Raw genomic sequence first — 24,225 nt, 5'->3', positions numbered from 1 at the left:
GTTCGTACGAGGTCTCCAGCGAGGATGGCCAGATCCTCCACCGGCACATAGATCAGCTGCGCCGTCGCACGCTACAGCTGGACCCTGAGGATCCGGACGAGGACCCAGAGCCTGCCACATCGGCCCCACTCCCGGCACCGGATCCACAGCCGCCTCTCCGTGAGGAACCCGAGGCACCTCCCACCGTGGTGCCAGACTGTCCTGCCTCCTCGGCGCCCTCGTCGGTCCCAGGCCCCTCGGCTCCCAGGGCCCCCGAGACCGAACCCATCGCTACCCCGGAGCCCCGACGCTCGACGCGCCCCAAGAAGCCACCCGCCTACTTGAAGGACTTCGTCTGTGGGTGCCTTCTGAACCAAGGGGGGAGGGGTGTAATGTATTCAGCCTGACATGCCCGGACTTGCCCGGGCTGGCCAGGCACAACTCTTCAATAGCTTCATGTCCAAAGACAATGGGTCCATAGGATCCTAGCCGGCCCAATCAAAGGGCCAGCTTCTCAGCCGGGAGACCAATGGTCGCCCGGTTACTGTAAATAGCCTATCGGGAGTAGGGGGTGTGTTTAGGTGTACTTGGTGGCGGGTTTTCTGAACCTATATAACCAGCCTGCGAGCTGGTCCCTTCGTCTTTGTCCTGAACTAAATAAAGGTATGCTTAGCTGAAATCACTCTCCGTCTGCATACTTTTCAGATACAATAGAAATGGAAAACAATCACTTTTATACTAAATGGATGGGAATGAGGAAGGTAAACGGCATATACTCATCTGATCCAGAGCTCGACCTTCACAGGGAAGAATACAGGAATACAGAAGTTCTAACTAGAGGAAATCCTATTGCACACAGTTGGAACCAGCCAACACATGTGGGCTTCTTGGCTGCAGTCCAAGGAAGCACGTGAGAATTACCTATAGTACAGCTTAAGTTGCAGGGTTGAGGTAGAAGATGGCTAGCACTGTTGAACCTTGCACTTTATAACCTTTGTTAAGGGGCTGGCATCTGTACCATCCTCCCACCTGTAGTCTGTCCCATTACCTGACTCTATTGGTTACTAGGAGGTGACGTGTCTACCTAGAAGGAGGGGGTAATATTGAAATCTAAGCCTTTGTCTCTAGGAAGACATCTGGTCCAGGTGTGAGGTTGAGGTTCCAAGCAACCTTTGTAGCTTGGTCCCAAGCTGTAAACAGGAAATTGTCTCTTTGAGATGCAAACCAGAATCTTTCAGGGTTACGTGTTAGCTTGTAACTCTTCCATGGTGGACAAGCTGTTGTTTTTCAATCACTCCTTGGCTGACCATAATGGAGTTGCCTTCTTCTCCACAGGCTGGGTGTGTGTGTGTGTGTGTGTGTGTCACTTCATTAGCATACCAGTGCATACAGAAAAGCAGAACAGCAGAACAGCAGGCTTCCAAGCAACACAGTCACATCAAGCAATAGCACACAGTATTCCCAAACCCATAGATACTGGCAAATATACTCCATGTGTGTGTGTGTGTGTGTGTGTGTGTATCAGCAAAACACAAATAAATGCGATTTATGGGCAGCTACCCCAACATCCACTTCTGTGCGCTTGCCTGTACAGCTCCCTCTTGTTCCAAAAAACATCCCAGTGCCTAACAAACATGAAACCTTTCCCCCTACACCATCGTCTCATCCATGCATTGAGACTCCTGATCTGTGCCTGTCTCTCCAGCCCTGCGTGTGGAACAGGTAGCACTTCCGAGAAAGCTACCTTGGAGGTCCTGGAGCTAAGTTTCCTGCCCAGCAGCCTAAATTTCTCCTCCAGGACCTCATGACTGCATTTCCCCACATCGTTGGTGCCGACATACACCACGACCACTGGCTCCTCCCCAGCACTATCTACCAGTATCTAAAACACGCGTAATGTCCGCTACGTTCGCACCAAGCAGGCAAGTCACCATACAGTCAGTACGAGGGTTCGCCACCCAGCTGTCTACCTGCCTAAGGATCGAATCACCAACTACCAAGAGCTCCCCTCCCACCCTGCCCAGGGATGGTTCCTTCGTGCGAAAGGATACCAGCTCACCAGCTGGGGAAGAGGTCCCTTCTGTGGGCCCATTCCCCTTATCCTCAGCATGGTGCCCTGTTTCTCCTTGACCCTCATGCTCCCTGGCAGCGGCAGGGCTGCCAGATCCAGAGTGGGACATATCTATCAAGTCCCCAAGAGTCTTTTCTGTGTGCCTGCCTGACTGTCTCTGCTTCTCCAGGTTAGCCACCTTGGCCTCAAGGGAGCAAACATGCTCCCTGAGAACCAGGAGCTCCTTGCACCGAGCACACACCCAAGACTTCTGTCCAGTGGGCAGATAGTCATACATGTGACACTGAATAGCCTCCAACCCTCTGCTGGCATTCTAGCTTCATAATTCTTTTAAAATAAGTAATTATAATCCCCCTTTAAAAATCCTTTGTATTTATGTGGTTTTTCTTGTTGAAGTCAACTTACCTTACGGGGAAGACAAAGAGCCTAGGGCCTTGGCTTTCTGGCTCTTCTTGGGCTTCTTACAGAGCCCCTAGTCTAAGAGTCCGTAGGCTAAGAACCACAGGCAAAGAATTCTTCCTAGCCAGGATAGATGTAGTTTAGACTATCTCTCTAAATCTTTTTGTATTTTGAACCAGGTTGTCAAGTAATTGTCCTTTAATAGTGTATCATTCTGTCCTGTAAGATATATACTTAGATATTTGACTAGGTTGTTTGTTACATCACATCCTGAAATTTTCTTAATCTCTTCCTCTTCTTGAGTAGTTGAAAATTTTAAAATAATCTTGGTTTTCTTCCTGTTGATTTTATAAACTGAAAAGGCTCCAAACTTATCAATTTGCTCCAATACATGTTGGAGAGATTGTAGGGGGTTTGAAATTGTAAGGACCACGTCATCGGTATAACTCTTTAGTTTAAACTCCTCTTCTTCTCCTTTTAATCCTTCAATTTTTAATATCTTGTCTTATCTTAGAAGCAAAGATTTCCATCACAAGGATGCAGAGAAGTGGAGAGGCTGGACATCCTTTTTTTGAGAGAGAGAGAGAGAGAGAGAGAGTGGACATCCTTGATGGGTTCCTTTTTCTATTTTAAATCCATTTGTCAAGACCCCGTTGATTAAACTTTTTGCATGTTGTTTGGTGTAGATGTTCTGTATCCAATTAAAAAATCTGAGACCACTCTTGAAATATTGCAATGTTTTTTGTAGAAAAGTCCAAGGTATATTATCAAAAGTTTTTTCACTGTGGCTGTTATGATTGTCTGAACAGCTGTTGTAATTTCTGCTTTAACTGTTCCAGACATGGAGTCTTGTATAATAGATTGTAGATCTTTCAATGTAAATTTTGCCAGGCTGGCACCTACAGATCTTACTAACCCAGAAGAAGTACCCTGGGTTCTTTTTATATATATCCTTTGGGTCCATTCCACTAGCCATGTTAAGAGTTCTTTTTGTTTTCAATAAGAGGAAAAGAAAAGGTTATGATATCATACAGCTGTTATACTTACACAACAGTTCTTATTTATGTTATCCCATATCCCAAATATTTTTCAATGACTACAGTGAAATAATCAGTTGTTTACAAAATAACTAACAGATACAGTACTTCTGAAAACCAAACCACAAGTATTTCCAAGGAGAACAATTTCCCAGCAAGTCCAAACTTTATCAACTTGTTAACCAAAAAAAAGAAGGTCACTACATTTTACTGTTTTCAGTCTTGAAGTGTCTACAGGGATGTTCAACCCAAAGATGACTGTTTAAAGTTTTCCAAGCAAGACTTTTGAATTTTTCCAGTTAAATATATAGTCTGTTAATAGGCATCCAAATGTACCCAAAGCCAAGTCTTGTAATCCAAAAACCAAGGAGTCCAAAAAAAGCAAAATAGAAGGAGGAAACAATATATTTATCCACAGATCAAAGTCAATGTCAGAGATGCTGTAATCCAAAAAATATAATCCACAGATTTCAAAGACACCAAAAAGAGACAGAGAAAGATGTTATAATCCAGTAAAGGAGTGTTGTAATTCACAACCTGATTCTAGGGTTGCGGTGCTCATCTCCGTTTCAAAGCTGAAGAGCCAGCGCTGTCCAAAGATGTTTCCATGGTCATGTGGTCATGTGGCCGGCATGACTAAACACCAAGGCTCATGGAACGCTGTTACCTTCCCACCAAAGTGGTACCTATTTATCTACTTGCAATTTCTTGCTTTCGAACTGCTAGGTTGGCATTACACCAGCATATATCTACATATGCTGAAGGGGCTTAGGTACCATTATAAGCAGTTCCAGGATGCTTTAGTATTGTGTTGATAATAGTTGTTTTTTTTCATTTATGCCTTAAATCTAGATTCTATACATTGATCTGAGAGACTGCAATTCCATGGGAGTAGTTATTTCATGAGCTGTGACACTAGAGAGCAATACCCCAAAGCAAAATCAAGTTACATCATGCCTGGAAAGAAGGCTTTTTGTGATACTTCATGTGTGTTTTCTTTAGAGCTTCTTCCAAGAGATGCTTATTTTGAGGCTCTGCTTCCACCATCCCATTAGTAAAATTTCAGCTGTTTTTGTGTGGCTTTTAATAAGTATTCTTTGGCTTGATTGACTGTTCAGAAAAGGCAAAAAGAACAGCTGTCAGAGAATCTCTCTGAGAACATCAGTAATGGCAAGGAAAACCCATTACAACTTGGTTTCATTAAAAAAAATTCACACCCAAGCCTTTAAGTGAGCTTGAACTGATCTAAAATGTATTTATTCCATCTCCCACTTAAATTCAATTTGTGAGGTAGAGAAGATGTGTTTTAGCTTGCTTTAGCAGCTGTTGTTTACATCTGAAGTTTTTGTAGAAGCTTTGGGATTTTTCCAATGTAGTTTTCGTTTCTTGGGTTCTTCCTTCTTCTGACAAAGCCTCTCTAAATTAAGTCAGCTGGTGCATGTTTGATCTCAATACTTGAATTTAATTCCTAGGTCAAGTAATTTTGTGTGTGTGAGAGAGAGAGGGAAGAAAAAAATCTTTCTACCTTTAGATAGTTGGAATATTCATAGGTTTAATTTATTGCCACTGCTCTTCTCTACAAACAATTTTCTTTTCTTTTTCATGTAAACCATAACCTCTGCTTTTAATCATCAAGCAATTAGAAGCAATTGCACCATTTCATTCGGTTTTGAAGAAATGCATTCTTTAGAAGGCTTTTAAAAAGAAGTTTATCCATACTTTGGGGATGTAAGTGAGGCTATTTTGCTATCAGGGAATTATATCTTAGCAAAGTTTGTATAAAAGTATGAAAGATAACTGTGTTGTCTGGCTAATGATGAACCTCTATGAAGCATTTCTCCATAGACAGTATGCTGACATGTGGTTGTATTTGGTAATATGAACTTGGTACTTTTAAGTATTGAGGCAGGAGATGATGGTCAAATGAAGAAGGCTTTATTCAGAACATTGCTCAGCTCCGGACTGCTCTGCAAAGAGCAGCATTCAAACTTATACGATTTCAACAGTAAACTATATACAATGTAACTATATACATAAGGTCTGATTGGACCTAAGCAGAGCTCTGTGATTGGTTACTTTAGGAGGCTTCAGGTCACCAAGGTTGCCAAATCAGCCTTTTTCCATCTACAGCAGGTGCGGCAGCTGGTTCCATATTTTTCCACTCACAACCTGGCTACAGTGATCCATGCAATGGTCACTTCCAGACTGGACTATTGTAACTCATTCTATGCAGGTCTCCCCTTCTATCTGATCCAGAAATTGCAGTTGGTGCGGAATGTGGCAGTGCGTGTTCTGACAGTGATGTCTTTCAGGCGCACATTTGGCCTGTGCTCCGTGAACTGCACTGGCTGCTGATAGAATTCCGGGTCCATTTCAAGGTGCTGGTACTTACCTTTAGGGCTTTGAGTGGCCAGGGACCAACATACTTATGGGACTGCCTCTCCCCATATGTGCCCTGCCGAGTCTTGTGCTCATTAGACCAAGATTTATTGGTGATCCCTGGCTAGGGATCCCAAGTCCCCCCGGGGGGCAGGGAAACCCCCGCCCCAGAGGCCCGTTCCCCGGTGCCGCTGGATCGGGCCCCAGGGGGAACTCCACCCCGATGTGTGTGTCACCCGAAAGTGACACGGGTATGCTGGGCACGCTGGAGGCGGGGCCACAGCCATACAAGGGAAAACTCTATGGTTTTCCTTGTATGGCCGTGGCCCCGCCCCCAGCGTGCCTGGCGTCTTCCCGTCACTTCCGGGTGATGTGTGTGCACTCCCGGCGAAGATAGACTTGGCAACCCTATCCCTGGCCCAAAAGACGCCCATCTGACCTTGACCAGGGCCAGGGCCTTTTCAGCCCTGCTCCCAACCTGGTGGAATGAGTTTTCACTAGAGATCAGGGTCCTGTGGGACCTTTTACAGTTCCAGAGGGCCTGTAAGATGGAGCTCTTCTCCCAGGCCTGTGGGTGAGGCAGCGGACATCAAAAATCATCTGGCCCCTCCTGATACCATCTTGTTACCTCTCTGTTACCATCTGTATTATGATCTTCAATTTTAGTATATGTGCTGCCGAAGCGAGCACTATTATGATCTTCAATTTTGAAGGACACAGAATGATAGCCAGCTTTGTCTATCCAAGGTAGGGTACTCATAATTTGGAATCTCTTTTCGGATCTAGCCCTTTTCTGTATTTAATTGTCTAACACCAGGGCACCATTGTAGTAGTTGTGATGTAGTTTGATCACCATCATTTAAGGGTTAAGTTTATAGTTTTGATCTTAATTTTATTGTTTTATGTTAATGTTGTAACCTGTCCTGAGCTTGCTTGCAGGAAGGGTGGGATAGAAATGGAACCAAATAAATTCATGAATATCTGTAATTTTTCACCACCAAGGTAAAAATGCATAGCTTTGTTTACAGCTATCTATTGCAAAGAGTCAGTGGATTTCAAAATATTATCAATGGATCTGCAGTGAATGGATGCATAATATGATGTACAGTTAAGTTAATGATATGTATTAGATGTACAACAACAGCTCAGATGTGTGTTATACTCAGAGGGATGTCAACTGGAATGGAAAATGTCCTACAAAACTAAGCCTGTTGTGGGTAATACACTCAAAAGTAATGCAGAATCATTTACCATCTTTACAAATGTGTTGTTAAAGTGTAGGAAATAAAAGGACAGGTTTCACCTATCCCCAAGATTGAGTAAACTGACAGGTAGAGGAAGAAACTAATGGCTAAATTTTCAGCCTGGGGACATGGGGAACAAATTTCCACATGTGCACTTTGGCAAGCAATCTTCTTGCATGACCTTTAGCAAAACCATTTACAGTTCACCCTGGTAGAAAAAGTAGATAATGCCATTTCTATGCCTCATAAGATGTGAGCTGTCAACCAAGAATTGCTAAGTGATGTGGACCTTGGACATTATGTTAATGGGTACCTTAGTGAGTCATATGGAGCTATTTAATCTTCAAAGTTTGTGGCATATGATTGTCTAGGTTGATTTATGGGGAAAGCTGGTATATCAAGAAATAGGGGTCTTGAACAATTTTCTAATCTGAGGTTTATGTCTAAACTCATGGGGAGAAGCTTAGACATTTCTGTTTCACAAATGAGAACAGATTGGCTTACACATTTGAGATGCATTTGAGCATTTGAAAGAGCCAATCATGGCACAGAGGGTTTCAAAAATGGAGCCTAGAGCCATGAGTCAAAGATGAAGATTGTGCAGAGCCTTGTTTTATTGGATATGGGAAAGCAAAGTTTTAAACACACATATTGGTCCTTTCCACACGTGGATCTCATCCCTGGTTTTATCAGAGTTCAAGTCGTGACACAATACCTTGCATTTATACCTGGTTGTAACAGTATCTATTTATTATGGGACAAGTGTGGGGCAAAACCAGGGTGACCTCAATGTAATGTGGAAACAAAAAGTGCCCCGAGATGATTACAGGGGTGAACTCGAGTGTAGTGTAGAATGTAAGTTCGGGGACAGGGTTGAACCAGGATGTAAGGTCTAGTGTGGAATCACCCATTGGTGGTTAGCACCAGTAAATGTCAGCAGGGAAGTCTTCCAGCATTATATATCACTGCCAACACCATTAGTGTTTATATCAGTAAAGAGGTCCTTATTTTTGTTGTTAAATCTCTGAGCCCTGCTTCAAAGATAGCATTGTGTGTCAATGAGCAAGTATGCAAAATTTTGTAGGTTTTGACTTTTATACCCAAACAACATCCTCCAAGGTGTGCATTAAGAACAAAAGAAGAGCCCTGCTGGATCAGACCAGTGGTCTATCTAGTCCAGCATCCTAATACAGTGGCCAAATAGTTCCTCTGAAGGGCCAACAACAAGGCATAAAGGCTGAGACCTTCATGTGATGTTGCCTCCTGGAACTGGGATTCAGAGGCTGATTTCCTCTGAATATGGAGGTTCCCCTCAGTCACTATGGCTAGTAGCTACTGACAAACCTATCCTCCATGGATCTAATCCCTATTTAAAGCTGTTTATTCCTGTGGCCATCGCTACATCCTCTGGCAGTGAATTCCACATTTTAATCACTCACTGTGTAAAATAATATTTCCTTTTGTCCATCCTGAATCTGTTTATCGGCTTCATTGGATGCCCTCAAGTTCTAGTATTTTGGGGGAGGGAGAAAAGTACTCCCTGTCAGCCCTCTCCACCCCATACATAATTTTATAAACCTCTATCATGTTCCCCCTTCAAATAGTGGCTGTGGCATGGACACATGCCCCACACTTCCCACAGTGAACACAGAAACAAAAAACCCATTGAGCTTCACTGCCATCTCCCCATCTTCCTTTAGCAATTTGTTTACTCCTTTATCACCTAAAGGTCCAACTCCTTCTCTGTCTGGTTTCCTACTCCAGATATATATATTTAAAATGTTTATTGTTGGTCTCAATGCTTTTAGCAACCAGCTCCTCAAAATCTCTTTTTGCATGCCCGAGAATTGACTTACATTCCTTTTGCCAGAGCCTGTGATCCCTTCTGTTCAATTCATCTGTTCAATTCGTAAAAGATGCTTATTTGCTTTTTATAGCTTCCTTGACTTGTGTTGATAACTATGCAGGCCTTTTTTTCTACTTGGTAGTGCCTTTCCTAACCTTCAGAATGCATTCTATCAGGGCTTCAATTAGTGTGGTTTGGAGTAGATTCCAAGCATTCTCTAGGGATCTGACTGTCTTGCTCTTCCCTTTCAGTTTCCTTTTAGTTATTCCAGTTATTTTTGTAAAGTTCCCTCTGTTGAAATCAAATGTTATAGTTTGAACTTTAGGGGTAACTTTCCATTGACCTGAATGCTGAACTTAATAGCATTGTGGTCACTGTTCCCAACTGGTACAACAACCTCTGCATCTTTCACCAGGTCTTGGGATCTACTCAGAAACAAGTCCAAGATCACTGCCCCTCTGGTTGACTCTGTGACCTACTGTTCCAGTGCACAGTCATTTACGATGTCTTGGAATCTCATTTCTACAGCATGACTCAGGTACATGTTTACCAGCCAATGTGAGGGTAGTTAAAGTCTCCCAGTATAGTAATCTTATCTGCTTTAGTTACCTCCCCTATTTCCTCCTCCATCTCAAGATAGCCTCAAGGATTTGATCAGGTGGGCAATACTATACCCTGCTTCTAAGTAACCCTTAGAGTCCAGTATTTCCACCCATATCACGTCTGTTGGGGAGTTAATTCCCCTGATGTTTTCTAACTTATTTGATTCTGTGCCCTCTTTGATGTACAATGCAACACTTCCCCCAACCCATCCCTCCCTGTCCTGCCTGTAGAACTTATACCCAGGGATTACTGGGTACTATAGATTCTCCCCATTCTACCATGTTTCTGAGATAACTTACTATATATAAATGTTCATTGAGCACCAAGCACTCCAGCTCCCCCACCTTGACTCAGAGACTTCTAGCACTGGTATATAGACAATTATAGTGTCTTTCTCTCTCCAGTAACTCTCCTCTCCCTCATCCTCTTAGTTGTCACACATGGCCCTCATTTGCCATCCTACCCTCACTTCCAAGTTCTATTACACTCCTATCAATATTACCCTAAGTGCTTATGCAATCATCCATTTGGTCTGACTTCCCCCAAACCAGAGGCTCCCCAGCTCCTGTCGGCTTTCCCTGGGAATTAGTTTAAAAGCTGTTTTGCCCCCTTTTTGATATTAATCACCAGTGAAGCCTGTCTCTTTTGTACAGGTCCAGCTTGTCCCAGAAAGTTCCCCAGTGCACTTCCTCCCAGCACCACTTTCTCATCCACACATTGAAACCTCTGATCTGTGCCTGTCTAGCTGGCCCTGCACATCGAACTAGAAGCAGTTCTGAGAATGTACCATTGAGGTCCTGGCCTTTAACTTTCTGCCTAGTAACCTTTTTTTTCCCTCCAGGACCACATGACTACATTTCCCAATGTCATTAGTGCCACCATGACTGTTGGCTCCTCTCCTATCTAGACAGCATGTGATGTCCACAATTTTTGCACCAGTCAAGCAAGTCACCATGCAGTCAAAATGCCTGTCACAGACCGCACTCTCCTAATGAGATGGGAGGGATCTCTTCTGTCCTTGAGATGGGAGGGATCTCTTCTGTCTCCTGTCTTTCAACAGGGGCCTCTTGCCCAACATCCTCCTCTGTCTCTGCCTCCTCCTGTGGCTGTCCCCCCCCCCCGGCTCCTCTTCATACCTCTGTGATGCTGCTGTTCAATCAAACCACAACATTCATTCAGAGAATACAAAACACATAACAGTAATAGAAAAGGAAATGCCAATGGAATTTAAAGAAGAGGTACCTGACATTTTGTCTTTCAGCAGTATGGGGTGAGAAGTGGATTTGGTCTGTCAGAGAGATGAAATACAAGAGGGTCCAAGGCCACATTGGACTCCTGAAACAGCACTGGTGTCCCCCTTTTCCTGTCTAATTTGTATGCAGCGGCATTATTGTTCTTGAACTTCCTAGAAAAATATAAACTTCTCCTTAACAGGATCTTCACTCAGTGTAAACATTGCATGGGGGCATCATTGCCTTTCTTTTCTTTTTCAGAACTGCCAAGACTGGAGTGAACAGGGTTGCTATAGAGAAGCATGGACACTGTGTTGTAGTACTTTATTGGTGAGAAAGGTAACTTGTACTATTTGAAGGCAAACAGTGTTGATTTGGCCTCCACAATGAACATGGGCAATGTCCTTTTTCCCCCCCTAAGAGTGACCTTTGCAGAAAACCATTAACACTACAAATTTTCATTTCTAGCGTAGGACTGTCAAAAATCAGCATTCATTCCCACTCAGTCCTCCGCTGCAGGATTCTTGCATGGAATAACATAGATGCTGTGCCTTGGCTCTAAAGCACTGTTGCATTGAGGGTATGCCACGAATAATTACCTTCAGGATGGTGTTCTTCCTGATGTGGATGGCCAGCAGCCTCCCTGAGAAGCAGGAGGTGGTTGAAGTAGAGTGGCCACCCAGTTTCCCGAAGGATGCCCTGCCATGCTTCCAGGGCATCCATAAATGTCACCTTCAGCTTTTTGAATTTGGAGTGGCACTGCTCCCAAGTTTGCTCATAGCTTCCCACCCCTAGGTGCCTTACGATCCACATATACATGCTGTGGTTCTCCAGGTGGGTGCTTGACATTAAACATTTCACAAAGCCCTTTCTTTCAATGTGGGTCAGCATGCGCTGAACCTTGTCCCTCTGCAAAAAGTGCCCCTGTGTTGATGAGGCATTTTGAATGAAATAATGCTCCTTCACTTATCCATAGAGATATAGAACTGCTGAGGGGTAGGTCTACATTTGAATAAACCTATACTTTCCCTGAACCATGAACCATTATTTTTAAAGAAAAGTCTGAGAGGCACACTGGAAGTTAGAACTGACATGGAGACTGGTCCTATAATGGGCTGCTTTGAAAGTGAGCCTGTTCAAAGTGTTTTTATATATAGAAAAAATCAGTTCCCAACCACTAGTTTTTCAGGATTTTTCCCCTTTTGACCAAGACTCTTCCTCACCTGTTGTGTGTGTGATGTGGTGTTTGGTATAAAACTATTGCTAATGTGCTAATATTTTCCAAACCAGGCTACCTTAGCACATTCACTCTCCTGTATCATCCCTTTCCCCATTATTCATATTTTAAATTGATTAAATAAAACTAGTGATAGTGTGCTAAGGTGTAACCAACCAAGGGAGACAAGCACCAACCCTTATCACCCCACAGACAAGTACTCCACCTTACTCACAACCTTAATATTAGGTGAAGCACAAAGCCTTTCTGTTTTATTGGCAACCTGAGACTTCCTTTTTGTACTGAAATCTTTTAATGGATGAACAGAAATACAGAGGTCTGGAACATCCCACACCGCCCTTCAGTGCTGTTGGTTTGCCAGTATAAAGTTTCTAGGGCCTCTGATAGTTTTTCCTTCAGGTAGATGCCACCTGTCAGAGGAGTCAGAGTCCACATCACGCTGGTTGTGCACCACGGTTGATGCAGTGTCGCAGTATTGTGTCAGGTTATGCCCCTGCTCTGAGTATTTATCCACCAACGTATGTCCCTTCTCACAAATATTGTGTAGGATAACACATGATGTGACCACTGATATTATGTATTCCTCAAGCACAGTGAGGTGAGCAGAGAGGCAGTACCACTGTGCTCTGAGCCTACCAAAGATGCATGCCATCTCACTGCATGCCCTACACAAGGTGTAGTTAAAGTTCCTCTTGTGCCTCTCCCTGGGTTTTCCAAAAGGCTTCATAAGCCAGCGCAAACCAGGGTATGCACCATCAGCTACCATAATGGCAGTCAGAGTCAGTCTTTCAAAATAGAGTATGGGGTTCCATGAGACAAACCTTCTGGAGTCCATGGCTGTGCAGAGTGCAGAGTTGGCAAAGATTAAAGCATCATGGGTAGGGATGGGCACGAACCAGAAAAATGTGACTCAGCTTGTGGTTCATGGCATGCCCATTCGCAAACCACACACCATCACGAACTTTTAGCTGCCTCACAAACCACTTCAGTTTGTGTGGTTAGTGAGGCAGTAGAATGCCCCCTGGCACGCTAAAGACAGAGGATATTTGTCTGACTCTCCTCTACCTGCCCTCCCAAGTTCAGTGAGAATTGGATTTATGAAGTTTGAGTTACAGTCCCCCAAAGAAGGTGCCCCCAGGAAAGGGAAATGACCGCCTGCAGAACAGATGGGACTTGATGGCTGGGCTAAACTGGTTGGTAATTTTCCCTGTGGAAGAATTTCCCTCTGTTTGCAGTTCGTTGTTATGCACAGATTTTTGTTATGACTCAACTAACCATTCATTTAATAAAAATAATTTTGCTTAGGAGACTTGTGGGAAGAATCTTTATAACAAAGTTTTTGAAGAGCTGACCGTTGCTTATGCATTTACATCTTTCTCTTTGTAAAAATCTATGTTGATCTCCAGTGTTTGAAAGTATAGTCAAGCAAAAGTCTGCTTTCTACACCCTTTCCCTGCTGAGCTGGAGGAATTATATCCTGATCTTTTTCTTCATGCAAAAGGTTAACCTTTGACAAGTACATTATGCAATAATTAAAAGCAGGTCCAGATCCTTTATCAATCAAGATTTCAAAAGACATTATAGAGGACAGATGCTATTTCAAGCTCAGATGAAAGTTTCACATTATCATGGTCACAATTTATGTACACTAGCATTCTAGAAGCATAGTTAAACACGAGGAGGTTTTGTTTAATGGATTTATTTGAAAAAGGAGACCTTGTTCCCTGCTTGCAATTAGTTGGTGAAAAATCAACAAAAGAATTTCACTAGCTCATACCACTTGGAAAAAGACCTTCCACATACACACTTTATAGGTCAAAAATGGAATTGAAGCATCTCCCCCATTCCCAAGAGGAGAAAGAGAGGCAGCCTTGAAAAATGATCATTATGTCTCTAGACTCTTAAAAGTTTGGGACTCTTTTAAGTTATGAAGAAATTGAATGATAAATAAGAAGCAGCAGTCCAAAATGCAGACTTTAAAAAAAAAAATAGCAACAACATTTGCATGATCTCTTGCATGCAAAAATATAGTTTAATCAGTTACACTGCTGTAAAGGTCAAAATAATTTTTTGTGATGATAATGAAACAAGATGAGAACTCCTGGCAGACAAGAAATAACTGCCTCTGACTTGACCACTACAACCTCTCTCCCCCATTTCCCCACCCATAAGAACATAAGAGATGCCAATGTTGGATCAGGCCAAAGGCCCATCCAGTCCAACACTCTGTATCACACAGTGGCCAGAAATACCAGTGCCATCAGGAGGTCCACCAGTGGGGCCATTTTGATTTCTCCCACCCATTTTGATTTCTCCCACCCATGCTGGCTCCCCTCCTCTTGCCTTCCCCTTTCTGCCTGCTTATTTCCTTCTCCTCTACTGTCCCCCACAGTGAGGCAAGAGGAGAAGAAAGAAGCTGCCCCTTCACATGGGCACCTGGTACCTGTCTTTATCCTCTCATGTTTCATTTTGGGTTGCTGAACTCCAACAGCCCACCACACGTCTATACATGTGAAATACTGCTGTTGCTTTGAGGGGATGGGGAGAAATTTGGGACTTATTTAATTATTTATTTATTGGATTTATATCCCACCCTCCCCTTGGCAGGCTCAGAGCGGGTTCCAACAGTATAAATACAATACAGAAATACAAAAATCCTAAATTATCTTTTTAAGTAATTTTTCTTTGCAAACCTATGTATTCTCCCATGTTTGTGTGGGAGTGCCCCAAGAAAAAATGTGTTATACGTTCATATCCATGGTTGGGGGTGTTTCCCCATACTTACTTACGTTTGTATGGGACATAGTTTGGGATTGAAATCTGTGTGGCTTTCAAGGTTACAATGCTTCGAGACCATTACTTTCACTGGGGAGTCTATTGGAGGGTCTGCACAGAATGTAGTCCTCCCTCTAAGCCCCCCCCAAGTTTCAAGGGAATTGGGCTAAGCAGTTTGATTTTACATGCACAGTTCTCTCCACTGCTTTTTTGGGGGGGGGGGGGGGAGAGAATGGCATCAGCCACCAGCATTACAAAAAGCCTTGTCTGTGTTCATTTCATTTTCCTACTCCTATAAAGTAATTCTTATTTACCTTTCTGCTGAAAACTTTGTGTTTGCCATCCTTCCTTGTTGTGGCCTACTCTTTGTTTCCTTTCACAAGGTGAGGAAAGAGGGACAATTTTTTGTGGGCTCTAGTGTTCCCCCCCCCCCAACCAAATGACACCAGAACTACTGCAGCCTGTTCACTAATGAACCTCCAAGTTACAACTGACTTGGACCAGAGGTTCTGATTCTAGGGGCCCCTGAACAAGGTGCTGTCAGCCATTCTACATGTAGAAGGGGGAAAGGGACTTGCCCCCACAAACGATGGAGCAAAAAGAATGGCAGCTCTCTTCAGATTGTCCCTAAAGGCTGGGACCGCTCTGCGATTTTTGGAAGCGAGAAATGTCATTGCCTGAGAAATCTATAGCATCAAAGAAAAACACAAGTGCATGCTACATTGCTGGTTAAAACAAAATGCAACTGAAAAACAACAATAAAGATAGTTCAGAGAAAGGCCTTCATAATTTCCAAGATTCCCAGATTTGTATTCACATTCCAGGAATTCATTGTAGCAACTTGAACCAGCTAAAGGTAAAGGTTCCCTTGCTCGAAAGCCTGTCGAATCAGACTCTAGGGTTGCGGTGCTCATCTCTGTTTCAAAGCCGAAGAGCCAGCGCTGTCCAAAGACGTTTCCGTGGTCATGTGGCCGGCATGACTAAACACCAAGGCGCACAGAATGCTGTTACCTTCCCACTGAAGTGGTACCTATTTATCTACTCCTTCATGCGGCACACTCGGGTCTCGAACTGCTGAACTACCAACCTTCCACAGCCTGCAGTTCAGCGTCTTAACCACTTGAGCCACTGCAGCTCCTTTGAACCAGCTATTCCCATGTAAATCTTCAGCTCAGGATTTTCATAATGCACTCCCTTACAAGTTTGTTTACAGAGTGCTATATTGTAACTGGGGGTGGTCCCGTTGTGCTATTTTTCATATCCACGTGGGGTTTAGTACTAAGGAGTTAGTCCTAGTCCTGGATATAGGGATATTTAATGAATATCATATGAAAAGTTAATCTGAACATGAAACCTTCATTCAATTATCTGATCTTGCTGCTAAGGCAAATGAAATTTCCTTTCCAGATGTATTTTTTGTTTTGATATTTCTTTAAAAATTCACTTCAGCTGCATTTGTCTGAACCTGATCTTTGATTGTCACATCACTTCAGAGGCCATTGGGAAATCACAATTATATTTAAAAAATACTTATCCAATTGTTGAGCCCTGTGAATGATCAGGGTCTGAATGTACAGTGCTGATGTTTCTTGCAGGCACAGGATTTGAGACCCTTGTCCCCCAAGGGGAGGAAGTGTCTGTGTGTGTGTGCATGTGTGTGTTTGTGTGTGTGTGTGTGAGAGAGAGAGAGAGAAGAAAACAATTTGCAGTTTACATCCAGAATATTCAAAATCATTTGAATTCAGAATCAATTCTGGTATTGGGAGTTGGCTGGAGGTTTGCATGTCTTTGGGCTCTGATAGAGGCTTAGAAGAAGAGTTGGTTTTTATACCCTGCTTTTCTCTACCCTAAGGAGTCTCAAAGCAGCTTACAATTGCCTTCCTCTTCCCAGAACAATCACCTTGTGAGGAAGGTGGGGCTGAGGGAATTCTGAGAGAACTGTGACTGGCCCAAGGTCACTCAGGAGGCTTCATGTGGAGTGGGGAAGGTTCTCCAGATAAAAGTCCGCTGCTCTTAACCACTACACCACACTGACTCTAGTAGATTTGCTGCCTGTCATAGGAGAGGCCATTACTACAAACTAGGTATAACTCACATTGAACTGGGGATGCCAGACCTCAGCTGGCAACCCCCAGGAGACTGGAGGGCTGGAGACTTACTCAAATTACATCCCATGATGCCACAGTTTTGCTACCAGCTGAGGAAATGGAAGTGATATCACTGCATTGCAGGGTGCTCTAGAATTGATACCTGGAAGTGATGTCACAGTGTTGTAGGACACCCCCCCCCAAAAAAAAATCCCTCCTAGCAGCCTATTGAACCGCTGGGGACAGAGGCTGAGGGCAGGAGGTTGCCTGCCAAAACAGGCAAACTGGACACCCTAGGTCCCCCAGTCACCTTATTATTTACAGTCAAAACATCATTGCTGGGATTTTCTTGTTTTAAAGTGCATTCAATTGTGTACTCATAAAAACAGTCTGCTCAATCCATTGATGTACATTTTTCATCTTTAGAAAGATGCTCATAGTAGGAAGAGCTTCAGGCTCCAAGGTCCACACTTTGTTATCCAAATTTGATCTGATTTATACAGGAGTCTTGTGCCCCTTCAAGCATAACAGCTAACTTGTGGCATATTTTCATAAGAAAGCTGTAGTCTTTAAAAGGACTGAAGACACTGTTGTTTTGACCAAGTTGTTTTATATTTAATGCACGCCAGTATTCTTCTGTGGAGGATGCGATTTGTGTGGTGGGCTTTCAGAAATGGCATTTCACATTGATTGGAACTGTACCTAACATATTGCAGTATTAGATTATTATTATTATTATTTAAAAGAGTTTATTAATAGGATATGATAACATTTTCATCATTTTCATTACAACACTCATATTCTTATTCTTCACGTATCCCGTTTTTATATATCTCCCTCCCCACCCCCTTGCTTGGCTTCCCGCAATGCTCCTATCCCGTTATCTACTTCTTATTTTCTTAATTTCACTCTTAACTTTATAATACTCGACATCATTTAACAATTTGGTTGAAATACATGCAAATCTATGATCTTTTTAAATCAGATAAAAGAAATTATGGTTTTAGAGGGGGAAAAAATGAAATGGAAAATGTTTGGGAGAGTGGAGGGGGGAGAAATATCTCTAAAATGTATAAAGTGTTGTTAAAATGGTATACAGAAGAGGAAACGGTGAAAGAGCAAATGATAAAATGGGCAATAAATATGAATAAGGAAGTTTTGATTGAAACCTGGGAATATTTGTGGAAAAATTCTATTAAGATATCGCCTTGTACTAATGTTAGAGAGAATTGTTATAAAATGATGTATAGGTAGTATATGACTCCGAAAAAAATTGCAAATATGAACCAGAATATGTCAAATAAATGTTGGAAATATAAGAGTCATGAAGGCTCATTTTACCATATGTGGTGGACTTGCGAGAAAGCTGTAGACTATTGGACAAAAGTCCACAAAGAAATGCAAAAAATACTGAAATGCTCTTTCAAAAAGACACCAGAAATTCTGCTTTTGGGATTAAAAATGGAAGAAATCAATACGACTAAAAAGACTTTATTCTGGTACTTAATTACAACTGCGAGAACGATTTATGCACAATTTTGGAAAACAGAGAAAGTACCAGAAATTGAAGACTGGATACAAAAAGTTCTGTTCATGGCAGAAATGGATAAAATTACGAAAAAGTTGAATAACAAAGAAGATGACGTGTTTTTTGAAGAATGGAGTGACTTTAAAATATATCTGGAAAAGAACTGGGATGTGAAACAAAACTTAATATGTTTAGAGCAATATTAAGTCAAATGATGTTATCTTAAGATTGTAATGATAAGAAAATGATATAATTGATGATGTAAAGTAATGTGGAGTAGGGGGGGAAGCATTGCGGGAAGCCACTGGAGGGAGGGGAGGAAACGGGAATGGGGTAGACAATGGAAAGGATGAAATGGTTTATTTCTATATGTTGAATTCCTAAGAAAAATAAAATTTGTTTACCAAAAAAACATAATTTAACAATTAATTCTTACTTATCCATTTCTATATCACATATCCATGTAACCTTAAATTTCTATTTTCGCTTAAGTCATTCTCTGATATTCTATTTTAATACTTATCAAAGCATAATAAATTATTAGTGACATCCCAATTCGTTTCTAAATATTCTTTAAAATCTTTCCATTCTTCAAAGAAGTCTTCATCTTCTTGATTATTTAATTTCCTTGTAAGTTTATCCATTTCAGCCATGAACAGTACTTTTTTAATCCATTCCCATACTTCAGGTACCTTATCTAGCTTCCAATATTGTGCATAAGTCATTCTAGCAGTAGTAATCAGGTACCATAACAAAGTTTTTTTGGTGACAAGCAGTATTAGATTATTACATATCACATACTATCTGTGTACGGATACAGGCTGCCCTCTATGGAAGACAGATTTCATGAGACCCACAAGGACTCTCAGGGAACAGAAAATCCCATTCTCCATGCCACCCCACCCTGTCTTTTCTCCCTTCTTTGTGTTTGGTCTTCCTTCTATCCTGTATAGAGTGGCCTCTCTGTGCCCTTCTGTGTTGCTGCTCTCCTCTCCAGAAATTCCCAGTGAGATGGGTGGGAGGACTGGTCTCTAGCTTCCCCTTCTCAACTGCTTGTAGCGCCAATGCCACCATATTTTTGCATGTGCTTTGATTTCCTTTTAAAAAAAATGTTTTTTGGGGGGGTTACCTCCCTCCCCCATTTTTCTTCTTAATAGCTTTTTCTGGAAACCTGAACTTTCCAACAGACTTTACAAAACCTTGTGTGTCAGTGATGCCGAGAGCAATACCCTAAGGAATTAGACTCTTGTCAAGAGGCTGAACTACTAGCAGAGTCGCTCAAGGTCACAGTTGGTCACGGTTGAGACATCAGACCAAGAGGTATTCACCCCCTTCATGGATCAATGGCTACATCAGCAGAAGAAAATGGACAGTTCCAGTGGTGATGGGGGTGGAGGAATCCTTGAAGGGTAGCTACTAGGCAGTGGCAGTAGTGGAAGTTGGCACTGGTGGAGGATGTATCATAGACAATGGTGATGCCACTTCATCTAACCGTGGTTAGTACTGCACCAAAGAAGGCAGTGGTAAACCACTTCTGATTATGTTTTTATTTATTTATATTTTTATTTATATTCTGCCCTCCCTGCAATACAAAATGAAAAGGTATAGTGCTGGAGGACGGAGCCCCCAGATTGGATAGCACTCAATCAGCTACTGGGGAAGAGCTGAGGACAACTACAAATAGCACTGTTCTTATGGATACAACCAGACTAAAGCTGAAAAAATATTCAGTTGCTGATGTAAATGGATGCAAAAAGAAAGTTGAAAGCTGTTCAAAGCATATAATGGGAACATGGAACATGAGAAGTATGAATCAAAGTAAGCTTGAAATCATAAAACAAGTAGTGGAACATTTAATGGGAATGAGTAAACTAAAATGGATTGGATTAGGACATTTTCAGTCAGAAAATTACAAAGTGCTTTACTCTGGAATGACACAGAAGAAGCAGTTGCTCTAACAATGAGGCAAGATGTAGCAAGATGTAGCACAATTGGTCAACCTCAGTACTGAGAAAAATACAATCTATTGGTATCTCCTTTGAGTCCCTGGTCAAGTTAGGCGAATCTCAAACCTTTAGAACTTTGAGGCAGAGGATCCTGGACATTGAAAAACAAACTCTCTGTTCTGGTATTACCTGTTCCCCTCTGAAGTTTAATATAACACTGAGAAATGGGCTTATAGCTACCTATTTTTTACAGCTTACAGCCCCATCAAGAGAAGCTTTTATGTTTGCACGCTTCAATGCTCTACCATCTGTGGTCCTTTATGGTAGAGTCGAAAATGTTCCATATCCTGGGAGGACCTAGCAGGAAAACTTGTTTAGTTGTGAATTCTACAACAAAATATGGGATGTCTTAATCAGCCCACAGTTGATCAATAGGCAAAGTTGCCCAGAAGAAAGACTAGTATCCTTCCTTCTATCAGATCTCTGCTCTCATATTACCTTTGCAGTGCTATTGCTATGAGGGTTAGAGAATATAAGGTTAAAGCTCAGGTGGGATGATTGTCAATGTATATTCAAAGTTTGTGGGTTTTATGATTTTTTAAAAATCTATGCCAATAAAGGTTTTGACTGACTGACTGACTGACTGATGCACAGGCAGTCAAGAACTATAATGCAAAGTCTGACACAGTAATATCATTCAGACTTCATGGAAGGCCTATCAATATAACCATCATTCAAGTGTATACCCCAACTACAAATACTGATGAGGAAGAAATTGTAAGCTTTTATAGAAGTGTCCAGGAAGAAATTGATCACATACATAAGCAACGTGTGCTTATAATCATAGATGACTAGGACACAAAAGTAGGAAGCAAAGTAGAATCAAATATTGTTGGAAGATTTGGCTTGGAGCTTGGGCTTGGAACATGAAATGAAGAAGGAGAGCGACATAAAATTCTATGAAGACAACAAGTTGTTCACTGCAAACACATGTTTCAGGCAACTAAACAGATGATTGTATGCATTGACATCACTGGATGGCTAAAACAGAAATCTCTCTGCCAAAGCAAGCCCAGGAGCTGATTGTGGTATAGACAATGAATTGTTAAGATCCAGCATTAGAATAGTGCCAAAATATAATCTGAGCAACATTCCTGAAGAATTGAAAGACCATGTAAAGAACAGATTTGCATTACTAAGTTCAAGTGACCATGAACCAGAAGAACTATGAGTTGTAACCTAAGATATTATCAAGGGAAAACGTACAAATACCATTCCTGTAGCCAAAAGAAATGAAAAGTCTTGATGAATGGCTGATGAAACTCTTAAAATTACTATAAATAGTCGAGAAGCAAAAGTGAAAGGTGGCAGAAATAGGCCTATTATGCATACTCTGCTTACTTCTGATTTTCTCAGTTGTCAATCCACAAGTACCTGATTCAGCTTCACCAGATCATTCTGAATATCCACTTACTCTCTGCAGTACTTTCTATTGTGCATTTGGGTAATGTTTCTGCATACAGACAAATGATCAGGAGTTTCTGGGCATGGGGCAGGTGAAGGCAGTGAGCTTGCCTCTCCTTCCTAGCCTTCTGGCAAGCTGAGCATGAGCCAGTGGGTGGGGAGGGCCAGAGGGAGAAGAGGACAGAGTCAGCCTGGCTGCAAATGAGGCAAAACAGAAGGGGGCATATCCTTGTCACACTGTATTGTGCACTCACTCACCTCTGCTGCTGCCAGCAGGCAGGGAATGGAGGGAGGGAATGGGGATGCATTGGGGGGGGCAGAAAGCCTTCAGCAGGGCTTGGCCCCAGTATCTGAAAGGGGGCGGGGGGAGAAGAGAATTTGGGGGTCTTGATGCTGCATCTTCACCATGGAAATCTAGTGCAATATTAGATATGTCTACTCAGACGTAAGCTCCACTAGTCTCAAGAGTACTCATTTCCAGTTCAGCACATTTAGGATTGCACCCTAAATCATCCAGAGCAAAACTCCTTTAATGTAAGCTCCTCTGATGTACATCCTATGATATAAAAATTGAGCTGGGCATCAAATCTTTTTTTTTTAAAAAAAATAATAACATCAGGAGCTGCCTGAAAGCAAGCAGGACTGAAGTACAGCTCACCAACTTGGAGACACAGTACAGCCAGCCAGGGGGTGAGTGTGCAGCCATGTGTGTGCAAGCCCCCCCCCCGAAGTCTAAAACTCTGCATCACACAGTGGCCAAAACCCAGGTGCCATCAGGAGGTTCACCAGAAGGGGCAGAACTCCAAAAGCCCTCCCACTATTGCCCCCCAAGCACCAAGAATACAGAGCATCACTGCCCCAGACATAGTGTTCCATCTATACCTCATGGGTAATAGCCACTGATGGACCACTTGCAATTCTTAACATAAGAACATAAGAGACGGGCTTCCGGTCTGGACTCTGTGAATGGCGGTCGCAACTTCGGGAAGTTCCCGGAGGCGATTCGCCCACGCGCGGCTAAGGGGGGGAATCCGCACAAGCGGATGACCCAAGGAACCTCAGACAGAGGTTCCGATCTGGGGTGCACAGGGGATGTGCCTCTTTCCCGGCCTGAAGGTCGGAAATTGAGGCTCGCCCCATGCCCCAATGGCTCTTGCCGCGGCAGTGCCCCGTATGGGGACTAGCAGAGCTGCCGGACGTCACCGAGTGATGAAGCGGAAAAGCGTTTGAACGAAAGATATTCGGCCAAAACTGTGAGTTGCCGATCGGAAACGGGAAAAAGGAGTGAAACGCGTTCCCCCCCTATCGAAAAAGCGCAAGGGAGGAGGGGGAGAGCCCCCCATTAAACAGAGACTGATTTAACAGAAAGAAGAGGGGGGTGAAATTTTAAAAGAGTGGTGTTACCTTTTGGTGAATTGTTGAAAGAAAGGCAGAAAGACCCATTTGTTAGCTGCGCGGCATGAACTTTTAAAAAGTAAACAATAAAACAAAGATGTTGGGGCAGAAAAAGTTTCAGGAGAAGCCGGCAAAGAAGCTGGTAGGAACTTCTGGTGCTGGCTCCCGCCCCTTGGAGCCGGCTGTCACTCAACAGGAGAGCGAACTTCTGTGCCCTCTGCTGGAGCAAATGCAAAAAATTAATCAGACATTGACAAGCATGGAAAGTGTCCCCAGTAACCAGCAGATGCAGTTGAATGTTACAGCTAAGAAAATGGAGGAAATCGCACAGAAATGTCTGGTCTCAGCAGAAGATACTCAAAAAGTCAAGAAGAAGGTGGAGAAAATGGGAAAACATCAAGAAATGCAAGATAAAAAGTTATTGATGCTTCAAATGGAAAAATCAAACTTGACTCTCCGATTTCAAGGCATAAAAGAATTGGAAAAAGAAGATCTCCAAAGTATCTTAGCAGAAGCTTTGGTATCACTCACCGGCTGGGAAGCGGGAAAAATAAGCGAGGAAATGGATCTGGTTTACAGAGCCTATTCCAACTTTACAAAGATGAACAATCTGCCGGCAGAAGTGGTGGTCTAGTTTACAAAGCAGAGAATTCGGGATCAAATATTGAGAGCGTCTTCATCAGTGCCTATGAAGATTGGAGAGCAGACAGTCAGAACTTGAAGGACGTTCAATTTGAAATTCGAATGAAGAGGAAGGCTTATAAAGGGCTGACCTTATTCTTGCAAAACCATCAAATTAGTTATCGATGGTTGATTCCAGAAGGACTTATCTTTAAATTTAAAGATAAAAGAGAGAAGATGGACTCCATTTTCAAAGCTCAAGACTTTTTGAAGAGACACGCCAGCTCTGAGGAGGGAGCACTTGCCAGATGGGAAGAAATGGACAGTGATGGAGACAGTGGCTCGGAGGCGGGGGACAAGACTCCGGAAGATCAAGGAGCGG

The sequence above is a fragment of the Gekko japonicus genome, unplaced genomic scaffold (genome assembly GCF_001447785.1).
Source record: "Gekko japonicus isolate JY-2015 unplaced genomic scaffold, Gekko_japonicus_V1.1 scaffold2216, whole genome shotgun sequence".
NCBI classification, from domain to species: domain Eukaryota; kingdom Metazoa; phylum Chordata; class Lepidosauria; order Squamata; family Gekkonidae; genus Gekko; species Gekko japonicus.
This window is presented reverse-complemented; position numbering follows the sequence as displayed.